This window comes from Lolium rigidum, unplaced genomic scaffold, assembly GCF_022539505.1.
Source record: "Lolium rigidum isolate FL_2022 unplaced genomic scaffold, APGP_CSIRO_Lrig_0.1 contig_53509_1, whole genome shotgun sequence".
NCBI lineage: Eukaryota > Viridiplantae > Streptophyta > Magnoliopsida > Poales > Poaceae > Lolium > Lolium rigidum.
The window spans coordinates 1-14,313 of record NW_025900907.1 but is presented as its reverse complement, the minus strand read 5'-3'; the positions used below and the strand labels follow the sequence as shown (position 1 = coordinate 14,313).

Below are 14,313 nucleotides of genomic sequence, written 5' to 3'. Positions count from 1 at the left end.
ATATATTATTTATGTTTGTTGATCTAATGTTTCTTTAGTTGTTGCTATAACAGAGATTACATACTTTAGTACTTTGCAGCCGTGTGATAGAGTGTGATCTCTATCGCACGACTGAAAACCAGAAATTAAATACTGAAATTAAAATGTTAAAATGGCGGGCACTCAAGGGTGCCTACTGCCTAGACCGATCATGCTAGGCGTATTATTAAGCTAAGCGTGGCTAGCGGGTTTTTTTTTTTGCACCTTGTTTGAATATATGAGAAGAATTTGTGCGGGTAAATATGAGAGAAATTCTAGAGATGGGGATTCTATGTATTTTGTTCGCTCCATGTTTCTAAAGTTTGTCTGAGAACTACCAACAATGCTACCGGGAATGAAGGCATGGCGCTAAGTCAGAGAATCTGAAATTTTTCTTTAGATTACACTCAAAATAGACAATATTTTGCCGCGGTCAACAAATGCTGGTGGGAATGAAGTCTTTTGCCTCGTTTCACAAAAAAGAAAACAAAGGATTACACTTGGTTTAGTGGTGCTATGCTCATTGGCATCAACTAGGCGCGTGGGTAACTTTGTAAATTTGCTAGGTCAGTGTACAAACTTTGCTTGTTATATGCATCCAACCAATATGATATCTCTTGCAACAACGATGATGAACACAAAAAACTTAGCGCCACTTCTTTTCAGCTTGTACCAACCTCGAGGCCACAAACGGCTGCTTTGGCAGCCCCAGAGTTTATACGGGGCTTTGAAATTAAGTTGATGAAGAGCAAAATCCAGTGCTCATTTTCTTCTGATACTCGAGCAAACCCACGCACTTCTGAGTTCTGACGGCATCTCCTTCATACTCCGGCTGAGTTCTGACGGCGAGACACCGGGACGTTGATGAGCCGATTGGCCCACTGTCCGTGGCCTTCTGCCTGCCCGGTGCCGGTGACCCCTTCATCCGGCCACAGTGAACTTATTTATATACGTACATACAGTACAATCTTTGTGCGCCTTAGTTTTGACTGCTGTAGCTGCAGGATCTGAAGGACAACATATAGAGGTAGTGTCTCACCTGTCTCTGTTCTGATCTCTGAGGGGAAAACTTCAATGGAGCAGGTGCGCAGAGCGCACCTTCACATTTTTTCACTTTGTCTTTTTTGTATCTTGCAAATTATGTAATATTTTGAGTTGATTTTTTTGCAGGTCATTCAAAAATAACAAATAGAATGGAGGAAAAATGGTTCGGAATTTTTTTGTGCAAATTTAAATTTTAAATTATTTAAAATTCAAAATAAATTCTTGAAATACATATATAGATAATGACATAAAAAATCCAAAATATTTTTCCCGCATTCCAATTGTTATGCTTAAGTGATCTGCAAATTTTCAAGTTCAAACAATGTGTGTTGTGAGAGATACAAAAATGAGAAATTGTTTGAGAGGGGTACAAAAAGAACTTGCACGGATCTTGATGCAACACCGACGGTGTGGATACGGGTGCTCACCAAGCACCTGCTCTAAAAGTCCACTCTCTGAGATCACATATAACTTTTCCCCTTGAGAAATTAATCACAATACTAGCTAGCTGCAAGGCTGCAGGTAAATCCTGGAGCACAAAGTCCAAGATGCAGTACATATATATTACACAGACATGAGTATTACATGCTTGCTCTAACTGAAACGTGGTGAAGGAGATACATGAAGATCACAATTACATATGCCGAGTCACAGGCAAGTTTTCCATATCACAGGCATGGCGTAACTTGCCATGTCACTGGTAACAACCAACACAAAGAGACGCCTCAAGTATCACATAATGAATACAGGTAAATTGAAAGCAGGAAGATACACAATACACGTACTTTGATCAAGACATGATTTCTACTGTCGGTAGGTTGTGTGTCTGGATTGCGGAAGCAGTTATGTCAAGGAGCCTCACACAATCAGCACTGGAAGAAAGCACCGAATTTAGTGGCTGATGGCCCATGTATATATAATCAGATGTCTTGCTGCTCGAAGGTGGAGTATTACAAATAGATAGCTCGCTAATCTCTGCGAATGGCATTTCTCCATGTCTTGGGCTTCAGAAGACTAGGCTCTGTTCACAAATGATGCAACGGGAAAGTTGTAAGTATGCATGTAGCGGCAGCCTGATGACTTGAAGGAACAAAGGATTTACGTAAAAGGAATATTTGCAACAAAGCTTGGGTTATAGTACTACTGTACTAGTCATGCTGTAACCACTACGTTTGGCAAGTGCATTCTAGATCTCGTAGTGTAAACTCCTTCAGATTTGAAAAACTGAAGGGTGTATCACAACTGAATAACCATTGCAGTTTGCTACAACCAGAAAGATGAATCTCAACCACGTTTCGCAACATAGACATCCATGTCGGGAAGGTGGTTCCTCCGTATGACTCTATCCTTACAGCCTGCAGCCCATCATGAGGTTTGAGACCCTCAAGCACTCTCACATCATCCTCGCAACCAACAGTCCATTTTAATTTTAATTCTCGGAGTTCCTCCTTTTTTCCGATGTTTGCCGCTTTCGCAGCTTCTTCTGTCACATTCTCTAGCTGAAGTAGCTCAAGCTGTCCACCAAGATTTAACTGCTGCAACTCTCCAACATCACTGCACCCACCCAGAGCCAGAAGGACCTGCTACAAAACACGTAAGTGTCTGCAAGGACAAGAGTTTTCCGAGGCCAACTGGCATGCTCCTCATCTGCGGACAACCATGAGTGTAGAGGTGACGAAGGGCAGTCATATACTTCATTTGCCTTGGAAGCTGAAAAAGTTCTTCACAGCCAGAGACGTTCAATGTTTGCAGGTTGTATAGAATGCTTATATCTCTAGGTAGTGCTTTGATACGACTTCTTGAGAGATCAAGGTACTTTAGGTGATGCAGATGCTTGGATTTTAATGGGAATGACCTTCTCTTTGTACAGAGCTGTAATGCCATCAAAGAGCTGTATTTCGATAATTGTTGCAATGGTTCTTGCATAGCATTATCACACAGAAGTGTCTAGAAAGCCAGAGTTTGTCAATAGAGAATCATTCAAAACAGTTTCTGGTTTTTCACAAGACAAAAGTAAGTGGCGAGCTGTATCTGGAAGCCACTCAATCTGACTTGGTTGCTCAGGCATGAGACCACATTCCTTTTCCATTGTAGACAGTGCAACATCATGCATAAGATCATGGATTTTACATGTATGTTTGGAATAACTACCCATCTCGGGGTCATATTCTTTTATTGGAACTTTGACTTGCTTCACATCCACGAAGAATGACCTTGAGGCCAGCTCATTGAAAATTCGTTTGCCAATGGTTTCTGGACTAACTTCCTTTTGATCCTCAATAAAGCCATGTGTGATCCATAGTTGGATCAGCTTGTCCACATCAATCTCATAATCCTTCGGAAACACGACACAAAAAGCAAAGCACTGCTTCATCTGCGATGACAAGTCATTGTAGCTGAGCTTGAGTATTGGTAAAATTCAAGACTCTTCAGTGCAGATGTTGCTGCTGCTTGATATAGCCTTCCATTCTTCTTTGCTGGTCTTTGTACTCAGCACAGAGCCCAATGCTGTTGCTGCCAAAGGAGAGCCACAGCATCTCCATCTCCTGTACCCACCATGCCACCAACGGCACTGGCAGAATGTCGATGCCACCGACACTAAGCTTCCAGGCCGTGGGAAGCCGTGTCTCGGGACGCGTGGGGTACCTGTTGTGGTACAATGCACATGCCTCGTTAACTGCGAGGTTCCATCAGCCGAAGAGATTTGCGGCTGCGCCTAACGTACGGCAGTTCTGTGATATGATCAACGTGGTGCAGGCGGTATAGGTTTTTCTCATTTGCTTTTTGTGGCGACGAAGGTTCCGGGTGACAGGGAAATACGCGGTAGAGAGCGGCGGCATTGAGGCGAGGCAGGCGGGGAATACCTTATGCGCATTAACATCGTCGTGTGGGAATCCCACACGTCACCACGTGGGGAAGACACGGGAACGACAAGAGGTTCCGCTTGCCGCCTACGGAACTAGCGAGGTCTTTAATTAAAATTGACCGACACCATTAATTTTGGCTGACCACCCACTGTCTCTATTATAGGGACTGTAAATCCATTCAACAACCTATTGTGGGTCTAGGTCGGCCTGGGGGTGTTGTATAATTTTTTCGGACGGCGCCGGTCCGAAGCCGTGTTTGGGGCCGGAGTGGGGCGCCCTTTTTATCGGCGCCCCCATAGCCGTGTGGGGAGGGCTATTGTGGCCGTGGCGGAATATTCTCTAATTTCTATTATTTTTAATATTTTCTCCGTTCCAATGAATAAAGCTTACAAATTTTGTCAAAAGTCAAGCATCCTCTAAGTTTGACAAATATTGTAGACCAAAGATGAACATTTATGATACAAAATCAATATTAGTAGATTCAAGTAAAATATATTTTTATAATATATTTATTTTATGTTGTAGTCGTTTATATTTTATTCTTTATATTTCATCAAACTTTATAAATTTTGATTTTTTACTAATTTTATCAGTCTTGGTCATCGAAACTCGAGGTAGTACTTCATATTTTTATTAGGGTGTTGATTCACAAGTTTATGTGCACGGTGCTTTCTCCCCTTCTTACAATTTTTAACTCAACGTTCCATTTAGGTCTGAACCTTGGTGGAGGCATGGAGTTACTTGCATAGATCTACCAAATCAAATCGTCAATATCGTGTAAACATAGCTGGATCGACTAGGTGTAGATCAATACCGGATAGAAGTAAAAATACTGTGGGTTTACCTTCTCCCTTGGAGGAGGAATCCGCCGCAGTCGACATGGTGGAGGTGGCGACGGAGACGGCGTGAGGTCGAGGGAGAGAGGTGGCGGCGGAGCTTCCCGTCGGCACTGCACTAACCCTAATCGGTGGGTCGTCTGGTGGGGCGAGTGGCAGCTCAGTGTAACCTCGTGCCGAGTTCCACTGGCCCCCACCACTCTATATAGTGCAGGCGACAGGGGCCCACCAACCAGCGAACGGTTGGGCGCCCCCGATCAGCGCAGACGAGGTCAAGGGGTCGTCCCAGTGTCGTTGAGCTCTGGTGCGGTGGAGATCAATCCTAACATTCTCCCCCTTGATTTCAACTTTTCTTTTAGCTTTATATTTTCACTTTATTCGTTTCGTTTTAGATCAGTCCATAGGGCATGTTTCATCGTCACAGCTCTATTGCCGATAGAATTAGACAGCCACAATACACTTCTCTGTTTTGAAACAAATTCTTTTACTTTTGGGCCTCTTATGATCCAGGATAGGTAAGACTTTCCCTTAAACCCATGCCGGCTACGTGCTCCTTGAACACGCTGGGAGGTAAGTTAGCGGATCCGCAAGCATATCTTTTGTCCTTATATGCTCGAGACTTATTGTTTGATCCTGGACCTTGTGTTTCACAACATAATATTTAACCTCGGTTTCGTAGCTGTATTCGACTTGTTGTTGTGAACATAAAATACTGCAGGCTCATTGTCGCAGTACATCTTTAGTGGTTTGTCAATACAATCTACCATTTTCAAGTCGGGTATAAATTTCTTTAACTATAATGCCTGCCCCGTGGCTTCATAACATGCTATAAATTCTGCATACATCATAGATGATGCAACTATCGTCTGTTTGGAGATTCTCCACGAAATAGCTCCCCCTGCAAGGGTGAATACATATCCATATGTGGATTTTCTATCATCTTTATCCCCCGCAAAATCTGCATCTGAATACCCTCTTATTTCTGGGGAATTAGATCTTCTGTATGTTAGCATGTAATTCTTTGTGCCTTTCACATAACGCAATGCCTTCATTACCATTTTCCAGTGTTCAAAACCTGGATTTTCTTGATATCTACCGAGTACTCCGATGATAAATGCTAAGTCAGGGCGAGTGCACACTTGTGCATACCGTAGGCTTCCAATAGCCGAAGCATATGGAACCGCTTTCATTTGATCGAGCTCGTATTGATTTTGGGGACTTTGATGTTTCCCAAAACTGTCGCCCTTGACTATAGGGGCAGGTGTGGCACTGCACTTATGCATATTATACTTACTTAGAATCTTTTCTAAATAAGCCTTTTGCGATAATCCTAATACTCTATTGTTCCTATCTCGGTGAATTTCTATGCCCAAAACATATGACGCTTCACCAAGATCTTTTATATAAAAATTTGAGGACAAGAACTTTTTTGTCTCTTGGAGTAGACTAACATCACTGCTGGCGAGCAGAATATCATCCACATACAAGATTAGGAAAATATATTTCCCACTTTTAAACTTTGCATAAACGCAATTGTCCTCAATATTTTCTTTAAATCCAAATCTCTTAATTGTCTCCTTGAACTTTAGATACCAAGTAGTCCGGAGGCTTGCTTTAATCCATAAATGGATTTCTTTAGGCGGCATCCCATTTCTTCCTTGCCTTCCATGATAAAACCCTTGGGTTGTTTCATGTAGACATTTTCTTCTAAATCCCCGTTTAGAAATGCCGTATTTACATCCATTTGATGCAACTCTAAATCAACATGTGCAACTAGTGCCATGATGATTATGAAGGAATCCTTACATGAGACCGGAGAAAATGTCTCATTGTAATATATCCCTTCTCTTTGTGTAAATCCTATTCCCATAAGTCGTGCTTTATACTTTTCAGGAGGTGGCTGTTGTTGCTCCCTTTCATGCTCAACAAATGGTTCATTCGGCTCCTGACGGACAGGTTCCAAACTTTCACTCATCGTTGTCATGGGTGGAGTCACAACAGGCGCTTGCACCACAATCGCAGGGATCGTCGGTACAGGTGCACATGGTAGCGCAAAAAATGGCTCCTGAGTCATCGGATTTGGTGCATGCACCCTCTTCTCCTCAAGATCAATTTTCGGAGCTACCATGCCCCCCCTCACACTACAAGAAAAGTTGCCATGGCCGACGAAGTTGAAGTCGCGCCGTGGTTGCTGGTGTACCATGGCCGACGATTTTTGGTCCCTCCGTGGTGCATGTCAAAACTTTTTTCTCGTTTTTGAGGCCACCTAGCCCGACGAAAGCGGCCAAAACGTCGCGTATGGTGGCCCGGGACGTGGTGCATCTCGAAATCTCGGGTTCGCCGGCCGAGTCAACGCAAATCCGCACCGCCGAGGGATGTAGGGCCCGGATGGCAGCCTCTCTGGCATTGTTTTTTTCTAGATCGCGCCATCTCGTTCAACGTTCTCCGATCGAGCCGTTTACGATGCAGGATCATGGGTCCCGCATGTCATCCTCTATGAACCAAAATTCTTTCTATTCTTGGATTTTTTTTGACCCTCGATTTCTGGCTACTTCCATTTTCTTTTGATCCCTTGCCGCCTTGGAAATGTTGAGACCGCTCGCCGCTAAATGGGACCCGCATGTCATCCTCTATGTGCAATCAACTTTCTTTTCTTGGAGTTTTTTTTGGCACCTCAAATTTGGTCACTTGCCTTTTTCTTTCGATCCCCCGCCGCCTCTCAAACGGTGATACCGCTGCCGCTAACCGGGACCCGCATGTCATCCTCTATGTACTATAAAACTTTCTTTTCTTGAATTATTTTTGGCACCTCATATTTGGTCACTTACCTTTTTCTTTCGATCCCCTGCCGCCTCTCAAACGGTGATACCGCTGCCGCTAAATGGGACCCGCATGTCATCCTCTATGTACTATAAAACTTTCTTTTCTTGGACTTTTTTGGCACCTCATATTTGGTCACTTGACTTTTTCTTTCGATCCTCTCGTCGCCTCTCAAACAAGTGATACCGCTGTCTGCTAAATGGGACCCGCATGTCATCCTCTATGTACTATAAAACTTTCTTTTCTTGAATTATTTTTGGCTCCTCATATTTTTTCACTTGCCTTTTTCTTTCGATCCCCGCCGCCTCTCAAACGGTGATACCGCCGTCGCTAAATGGGACCCGCATGTCATCCTCTATGTACTATAAAACTTTCTTTTCTTGAATTATTTTTGGCTCCCGATATTTTTTCACTTGCCTTTTTCTTTCGATCTCATGCCACGTTTGAAACGTTGAGGAACCCGCAGCTCATGGGACCCGCATGTCATCCTCTATGTACTATAAAAGTTCATTTTCTTGGTTTTTTTTCACCATCCGATTTTTGGCAATTTCTTTTTTCTTTTGATCCCCTCGGCGCCTCTCAAACGCCGATACCGCTCGCCGCTAAATGGGACCCGCATGTCATCCTCTATGTACTATAAAACTTTCTTTTCTTGAATTATTTTTGGCTCCTCATATTTGGTCACTTGCCTTTTTCTTTCGATCTCATGCCAAGTTTGAAACGTTGAGGAACCTGCTGGCTCATGGGACCCGCATGTCATCCTCTATGTACTATAAAAGTTTATTTTCTTTATTTATTTTTCACCCTCTGATTTTTGGCTATTTCCTTTTTCTTTTGATCCCCTGCCGCCTTGGAAACGTATGGTAAGCTGCTGACTCATGGGACCCGCATGTCATCCTCTATGTACAATCAACTTTATTTTTCTTTTGATCTCAAGCCGCATTTGAAACGTTGAGACCGCCGTCGCTAAATGGGACCCGCATGTCATCCTCTACGTACAATAAAGTTTCTTTTCTTGGATTATCTTTGGCTCCCGATATTTTGTCACTTGCCTTTTTCTTTCGATCTCATGCCGCCTTTGAAACGTTGAGTAAGCCGCCGGCTCATGGGTCCCGCATGTCATCCTCTACGAACAATAAAAGTTTCCTTTCTTGGAGTTATTTTTTACCCCTAATTTCTCGGCTATTTGCCTTTTTCTTTTGATCTCCTCGCCCTCTCCGAAACGATGAGGACGTCGTTGGCGGTGTCGGTCCCACATGTCATCCTCTATGAACAATAAAAGTTTCCTTTGATGGATTTATTTTGAACCCCTCATTAATTTCTCGGATATTTCCCCGCCGCCTTGGAATCGTTGAGGATGCCGCCGCCTCATGGGTCCCGCATGTCATCCTCTCAGAACGGTAAATGTTTATTTTCTTGGATTTTGTTGACCAAACGATTTTTGGCTTATTTTTTCTTTCGATCACCAGCAGCCTTTAAAACTTTGAGGACGCCGCTGGCTCACGGGTCCCACATGTCATCCTCTATGAACAATAAACGCTGAGGATGCTGCTGCCTCATGGGTCCCGCATGTCATCCTCTCAGAACGAAAATGTTTTTTACCAACAGATTTTTGGTTTATTTTTTCTTTCCATCCCCTGCCGCCTTTAAAATGTTGACGACGATGTTGGCTCATGGGTCCCCGATGTCAGCCTCCCCGTACAAGAAACATATGATATCTTGATTATTTTGCAGACAATAAACAATGTATTGCGCTCCGAGCTATTTCAAACGGATAATTAAATCTTTATTTTTACATAAACAAACTTATATGTTGAATCTCCTTGTTTTTTTGTCTTTGCGAAGCATAGGACTTTCCTCGTTTTTTTAGAAAATTCGGAACTTTCCCGTTTTGGAGTGGGCTGAAATTGTACGAGTCAAAAGGCCAAGCAGATAGTTCGAAAGCCCGCATGTCCGTATGCAGCCCAATTGAAATCTTTCTTCTTGGATTTTTTTCACCCCCCGATTTCCGGCTACTTCATTTTTCTTTTGGTCCCGTGCCGCCTTGGAAACGTTGAGACCGCCGCCGCAAAATGGGACCCGCATGTCATCCTCTACGTACAATAAAATTTCTTTTCTTGGATTATTTTTGGCTCCCGATATTTGGTCACTTGCCTTTTTCTTTCGATCCCGTGCAGCCTCTCAAACGGTGATACCGCCGCCGCAAAATGGGACCCGCATGTCATCCTCTACGTACAATAAACTTTCTTTTCTTGGATTATTTTTGGCTCCTGATATTTGGTCACTTGCCTTTTTTTCTTTTGATCTCATGCCACGTTTGAAACTTTGAGGAACCTGCTGGCCCGTGGGACCCGCATGTCATCCTCTATGTGCTATAAAAGTTTATTTTCTACGGTTTTTTTTCACTCTCAGATTTTTGTCTATTTCCTTTTTTCTTTTGATGCCCTGCCGCCTTGGAAACATTGAGTAAGCTGCTTACACATGGGACCCGCATGTCATCCTCTATGTACAATCAAGTTTCTTTTCTTGAATTATTTTTGGCTCCTGATATTTCGTCACTTGCCTTTTTCTTTCGATCTAACATTGAGGAACCTGCTGGCTCATGGGACCCGCATGTCATCCTCTATGTGCTATAAAAGTTTGGTTTTCTTGGATTTTATTTCACCCTCTGATTTTTGGCTCCTGATATTTCGTCACTTGCCTTTTACTTTTGATCCCCTGGCCCCTTTGAAACGTTGAGTAAGCTGCTGGCACATGGGACCCGCATGTCAACCTCTATGTCCATCAACTTTCTTTTCTTGGATTTTTTTTACCCCCTAATTTCTAGCTACTTTCTTTTTCTTTTGATCTCAAGCCGCATTTCAAACATTGAGACCGCTGCTGCAAAATGGGACCCGCATGTCATCCTCTATGTACAATAAATCTTTGATTATTTTTGGCACCTCATATTTGGTCAGTTGCGTTTTTTTCTTTCGATCTCATGCCGCCTTTGAAACGTTGAGTAAGTGCTGCCGGCTCATGGGTCCCCCATGTCATCCTCTACGAACAATAAAAGTTTCCTTTCTTGGAGTTATTTTTGCCCCCTAATTTCTCGGCTACTTCCTTTTTCTTTTGATCCCCTGCCGCCTTTGAAACGTTGAAAACTTTCTTTTCTTTGATTATTTTTGGCACCTCATATTTGGTCACTTGCCTTTTTCTTTCGATCCCCCGCCGCCTCTCAAACGGTGATACAAACTTGCCGCAAAATGGGACCCGCATGTCATCCTCTATGTACTATAAAACTTTCTTTTCTTGGATTTTTTTGGCTCCCGATATTTGGTCACTTGCCTTTTTTCTTTCGACCTCCCGCCGCATCTCAAAAGGTGATACCGCCGCCGCTAAATGGGACCCGCATGTCATCCTCTATGTACAATAAAGTTTCTTTTCTTGGATTATTTTTGGCTCCTCCTATTTGGTCACTTGCCTTTTTCTTTCGATCCCATGCCGCCTTTGAAACGTTGAGGAAGCTGCCGGCTCTTGGGTCCCGCATGTCATCCTCTATGAACAATAAAAGTTTCCATTGTTGGAGTTATTTTTTACCCCTAATTTCTCGGCTACTTCCTTTTTCTTTTGATCCCCTGCCGCCTTTGAACGTTGAAGAATCTGCTCGCTAATGGGTCCCACATGTCAGACTCTATGGACGATAAACCTTTCTTTTCTTGGAGTTATTTTGACCCCTAATTTCTGGCTATTTTGCCTTTTTTTTGGATCCCGTGCTGCCTTGGAAACGTTGAGGATGCTGCTGCCACATGGGTCCCGCATGTCATCCTCTCAGAACGATAAATCACTACAAGAAAAGTTGCCATGGCCGACGAAGCTGAAGTCGCGCCGTGGTTGCTGGTGTACCATGGCCGACGATTTTGGTCCCTCCGTGGTGCATGTCAAAACTTTTTTTTCTCGTTTTTTAGGCCACCTAGCCCGACGAAAGCGGCCAAAACGTCGCGTATGGTGGCCCGGGACGTGGTGCATCTCGAAATCTCGGGTTCGCCGGCCGAGTCAACGCAAATCCGCACCGCCGAGGGATGTAGGGCCCAGATGGCAGCCTCTCTGGCATTGTTTTTTTTCTAGATCGCGCCATCTCGTTCAACGTTCTCCGATCGAGCCGTTTACGATGCAGGATCATGGGTCCCGCATGTCATCCTCTATGAACCAAAATTCTTTCTATTCTTGGATTTTTTTTGACCCCCTGATTTCTGGCTACTTCCTTTTTCTTTGATCCCTTGCCGCCTTGGAAACGTTGAGACCGCCGCCGCTAAATGGGACCCGCATGTCATCCTCTATGTGCAATCAACTTTCTTTTCTTGGAGTTTTTTTTGGCACCTCAAATTTGGTCACTTGCCTTTTTCTTTCGATCCCCCGCCGCCTCTCAAACGGTGATACCGCCGCTCGCTAACCGGGACCCGCATGTCATCCTCTATGTACTATAAAACTTTCTTTTCTTGAATTATTTTTGGCACCTCATATTTGGTCACTTACCTTTTTCTTTCGATCCCCCGCCGCCTCTCAAACGGTGATACCGCCGCTGCTAAATGGGACCCGCATGTCATCCTCTATGTACTATAAAACTTTCTTTTCTTGGATTTTTTTTTGGCACCTCATATTTGGTCACTTGACTTTTTCTTTCGATCCCCGTCGCCTCTCAAACAGTGATACCGCTGCTGCTAAATGGGACCCGCATGTCATCCTCTATGTACTATAAAACTTTCTTTTCTTGGATTTTTTTTGGCACCTCATATTTGGTCACTTGACTTTTTCTTTCGATCCCCGCTCGCCTCTCAAATGTTGATACCGCTGTCGCTAAATGGGACCCGCATGTCATCCACTATGTACTATAAAACTTTCTTTTCTTGGATTTTTTTGGCACCTCATATTTGGTAACTTGACTTTTTCTTTCGATCCCCGCGCTGCCTCTCAAACAGTTGATACCGCCGTCGCTAAATGGGACCCGCATGTCATCCTCTATGTACTATAAAACTTTCTTTTCTTGGATTTTTTTGGCACCTCGTATTTGGTCACTTGCCTTTTCTTTCGATCTCATGCCACGTTTGAAACGTTGGGGAACCCGCCGGCTCATGGGACCCGCATGTCATCCTCTATGAGCAATCAACTTTCTTTTCTTGGAGTTTTTTTTGGCACCTCATATTTGGGCACTTGCCTTTTTCTTTCGATCTCATGCCACGTTTGAAACGTTGAGGAACCCGCTGGCTCATGGGACCCGCATGTCATCCTCTTTGTGCTATAAAAGTTTCCTTTGTTGGGTTTTTTTTTACCCTCTGATTTTTGGCTTGCCTTTTTCTTTTGATCCCCTCGCCCCTTTGAAACGTTGAGTAAGCCGTTGGCTCAAGGGACCCGCATGTCATCCTCTATGTCCATCAACTTTCCTTTCTTGGATTTTTTTTCACCCCCTAATTACTAGCTACTTTCTTTTTCTTTTGATCTCAAGCCGCATTACAAACATTGAGACCGCCGCTGCTAAATGGGACCCACATGTTATCCTCTATGTACAATAAAGTTTCTTTTCTTGGATTATCTTTGGCTCCTGATATTTTGTCACTTGCCTTTTTCTTTCGATCTCATGCCGCCTTTGAAACGTTGAGTAAGCTGCTGGCTCATGGGTCCCGCATGTCATCCTCTACGAACAATAAAAGTTTCCTTTCTTGGAGTTATTTTTGACCCTAATTTCTGGCTATTTGCCTTTTTCTTTTGATCTCCTGCCCCCTGAAACGATGAGGACGTCGTTGGCGTGTCGGTCCCACAAGTCATCCTCTATGAACAATAAAAGTTTCCTTTGATGGATTTTTTTGAACCCCTAATTAATTTCCGGATATTTCCTTTTTTTTCTTTGATCCCCGCCGCCTTGGAATCGTTGAGGATGCCGCCGCCTCATGGGTCCCGCATGTCATCCTCTCGTAATCGGTAAATGTTTCTTTTCTTGGATATTGTTTACCAAATGATTTTTGGCTTATTTTTTCTTTCGATATCCTGCCGCCTTTAAAACGTTGAGGACGCTGCTCGGCTCACGGGTCCCACATGTCAGCCTCTATGAACAATAAGCGCCGAGGACGCCGCCGCCTCATGGGTCCCGCATGTCATCCTCTCGTAACGAAAATGTTTCTTTTCTTGGATTTTTTACCAACAGATTTTTGGTTTATTTTTTCTTTCCATCCCCTCGCCGCCTTTAAAACGACGCCGTTGGCTCATGGGTCCACGATGTCAGCCTCTCCCGTACAAGAAACATGTGATATCTTGATTATTTTGCGTACAATAAATGTTGTATTGCGCTCTGAGCTATTTCAACGGATAAATTAAATCTTTATTTTTACATAAACAAATTTATATGCTGAATCTCCTTGTTTTTTGTTTTTGCGAAGCATAGGACTTTCCTGTTTTTTTAGAAAAATGCGAACTATCCTGTTTTGGAGTGGGCTGAAATTGTACGAGTCAAAAGGGCCAGCAGGATAGTTCGAATGCCCAGGTGTCCACATGCAGCCTCAATTGAAATCGTTCTTTTTTTGGATTTTTTTCACCCCCGATTTCTCGGCTACTTCATTTTTCTTTTGGTCCCGTGCCGCCTTGGAAATGTTGAGACCGCTGCCGCAAAATGGGACCCGCATGTCATCCTCTATGTATAGTAAAATTTCTTTTCTTAGATTATTTTTGGCTCCCGATATTTGGTCACTTGGCTTTTT

At 43.5% G+C, this 14,313-nt stretch overlaps 1 pseudogene; it reads right to left on the bottom strand.

The window, feature by feature from the left end:
* Window positions 1-2,228: 2,228 nt before the first annotated feature.
* Window positions 2,229-3,342, bottom strand: LOC124681724 (annotated as a pseudogene).
* Window positions 3,343-14,313: the final 10,971 nt, after the last annotated feature.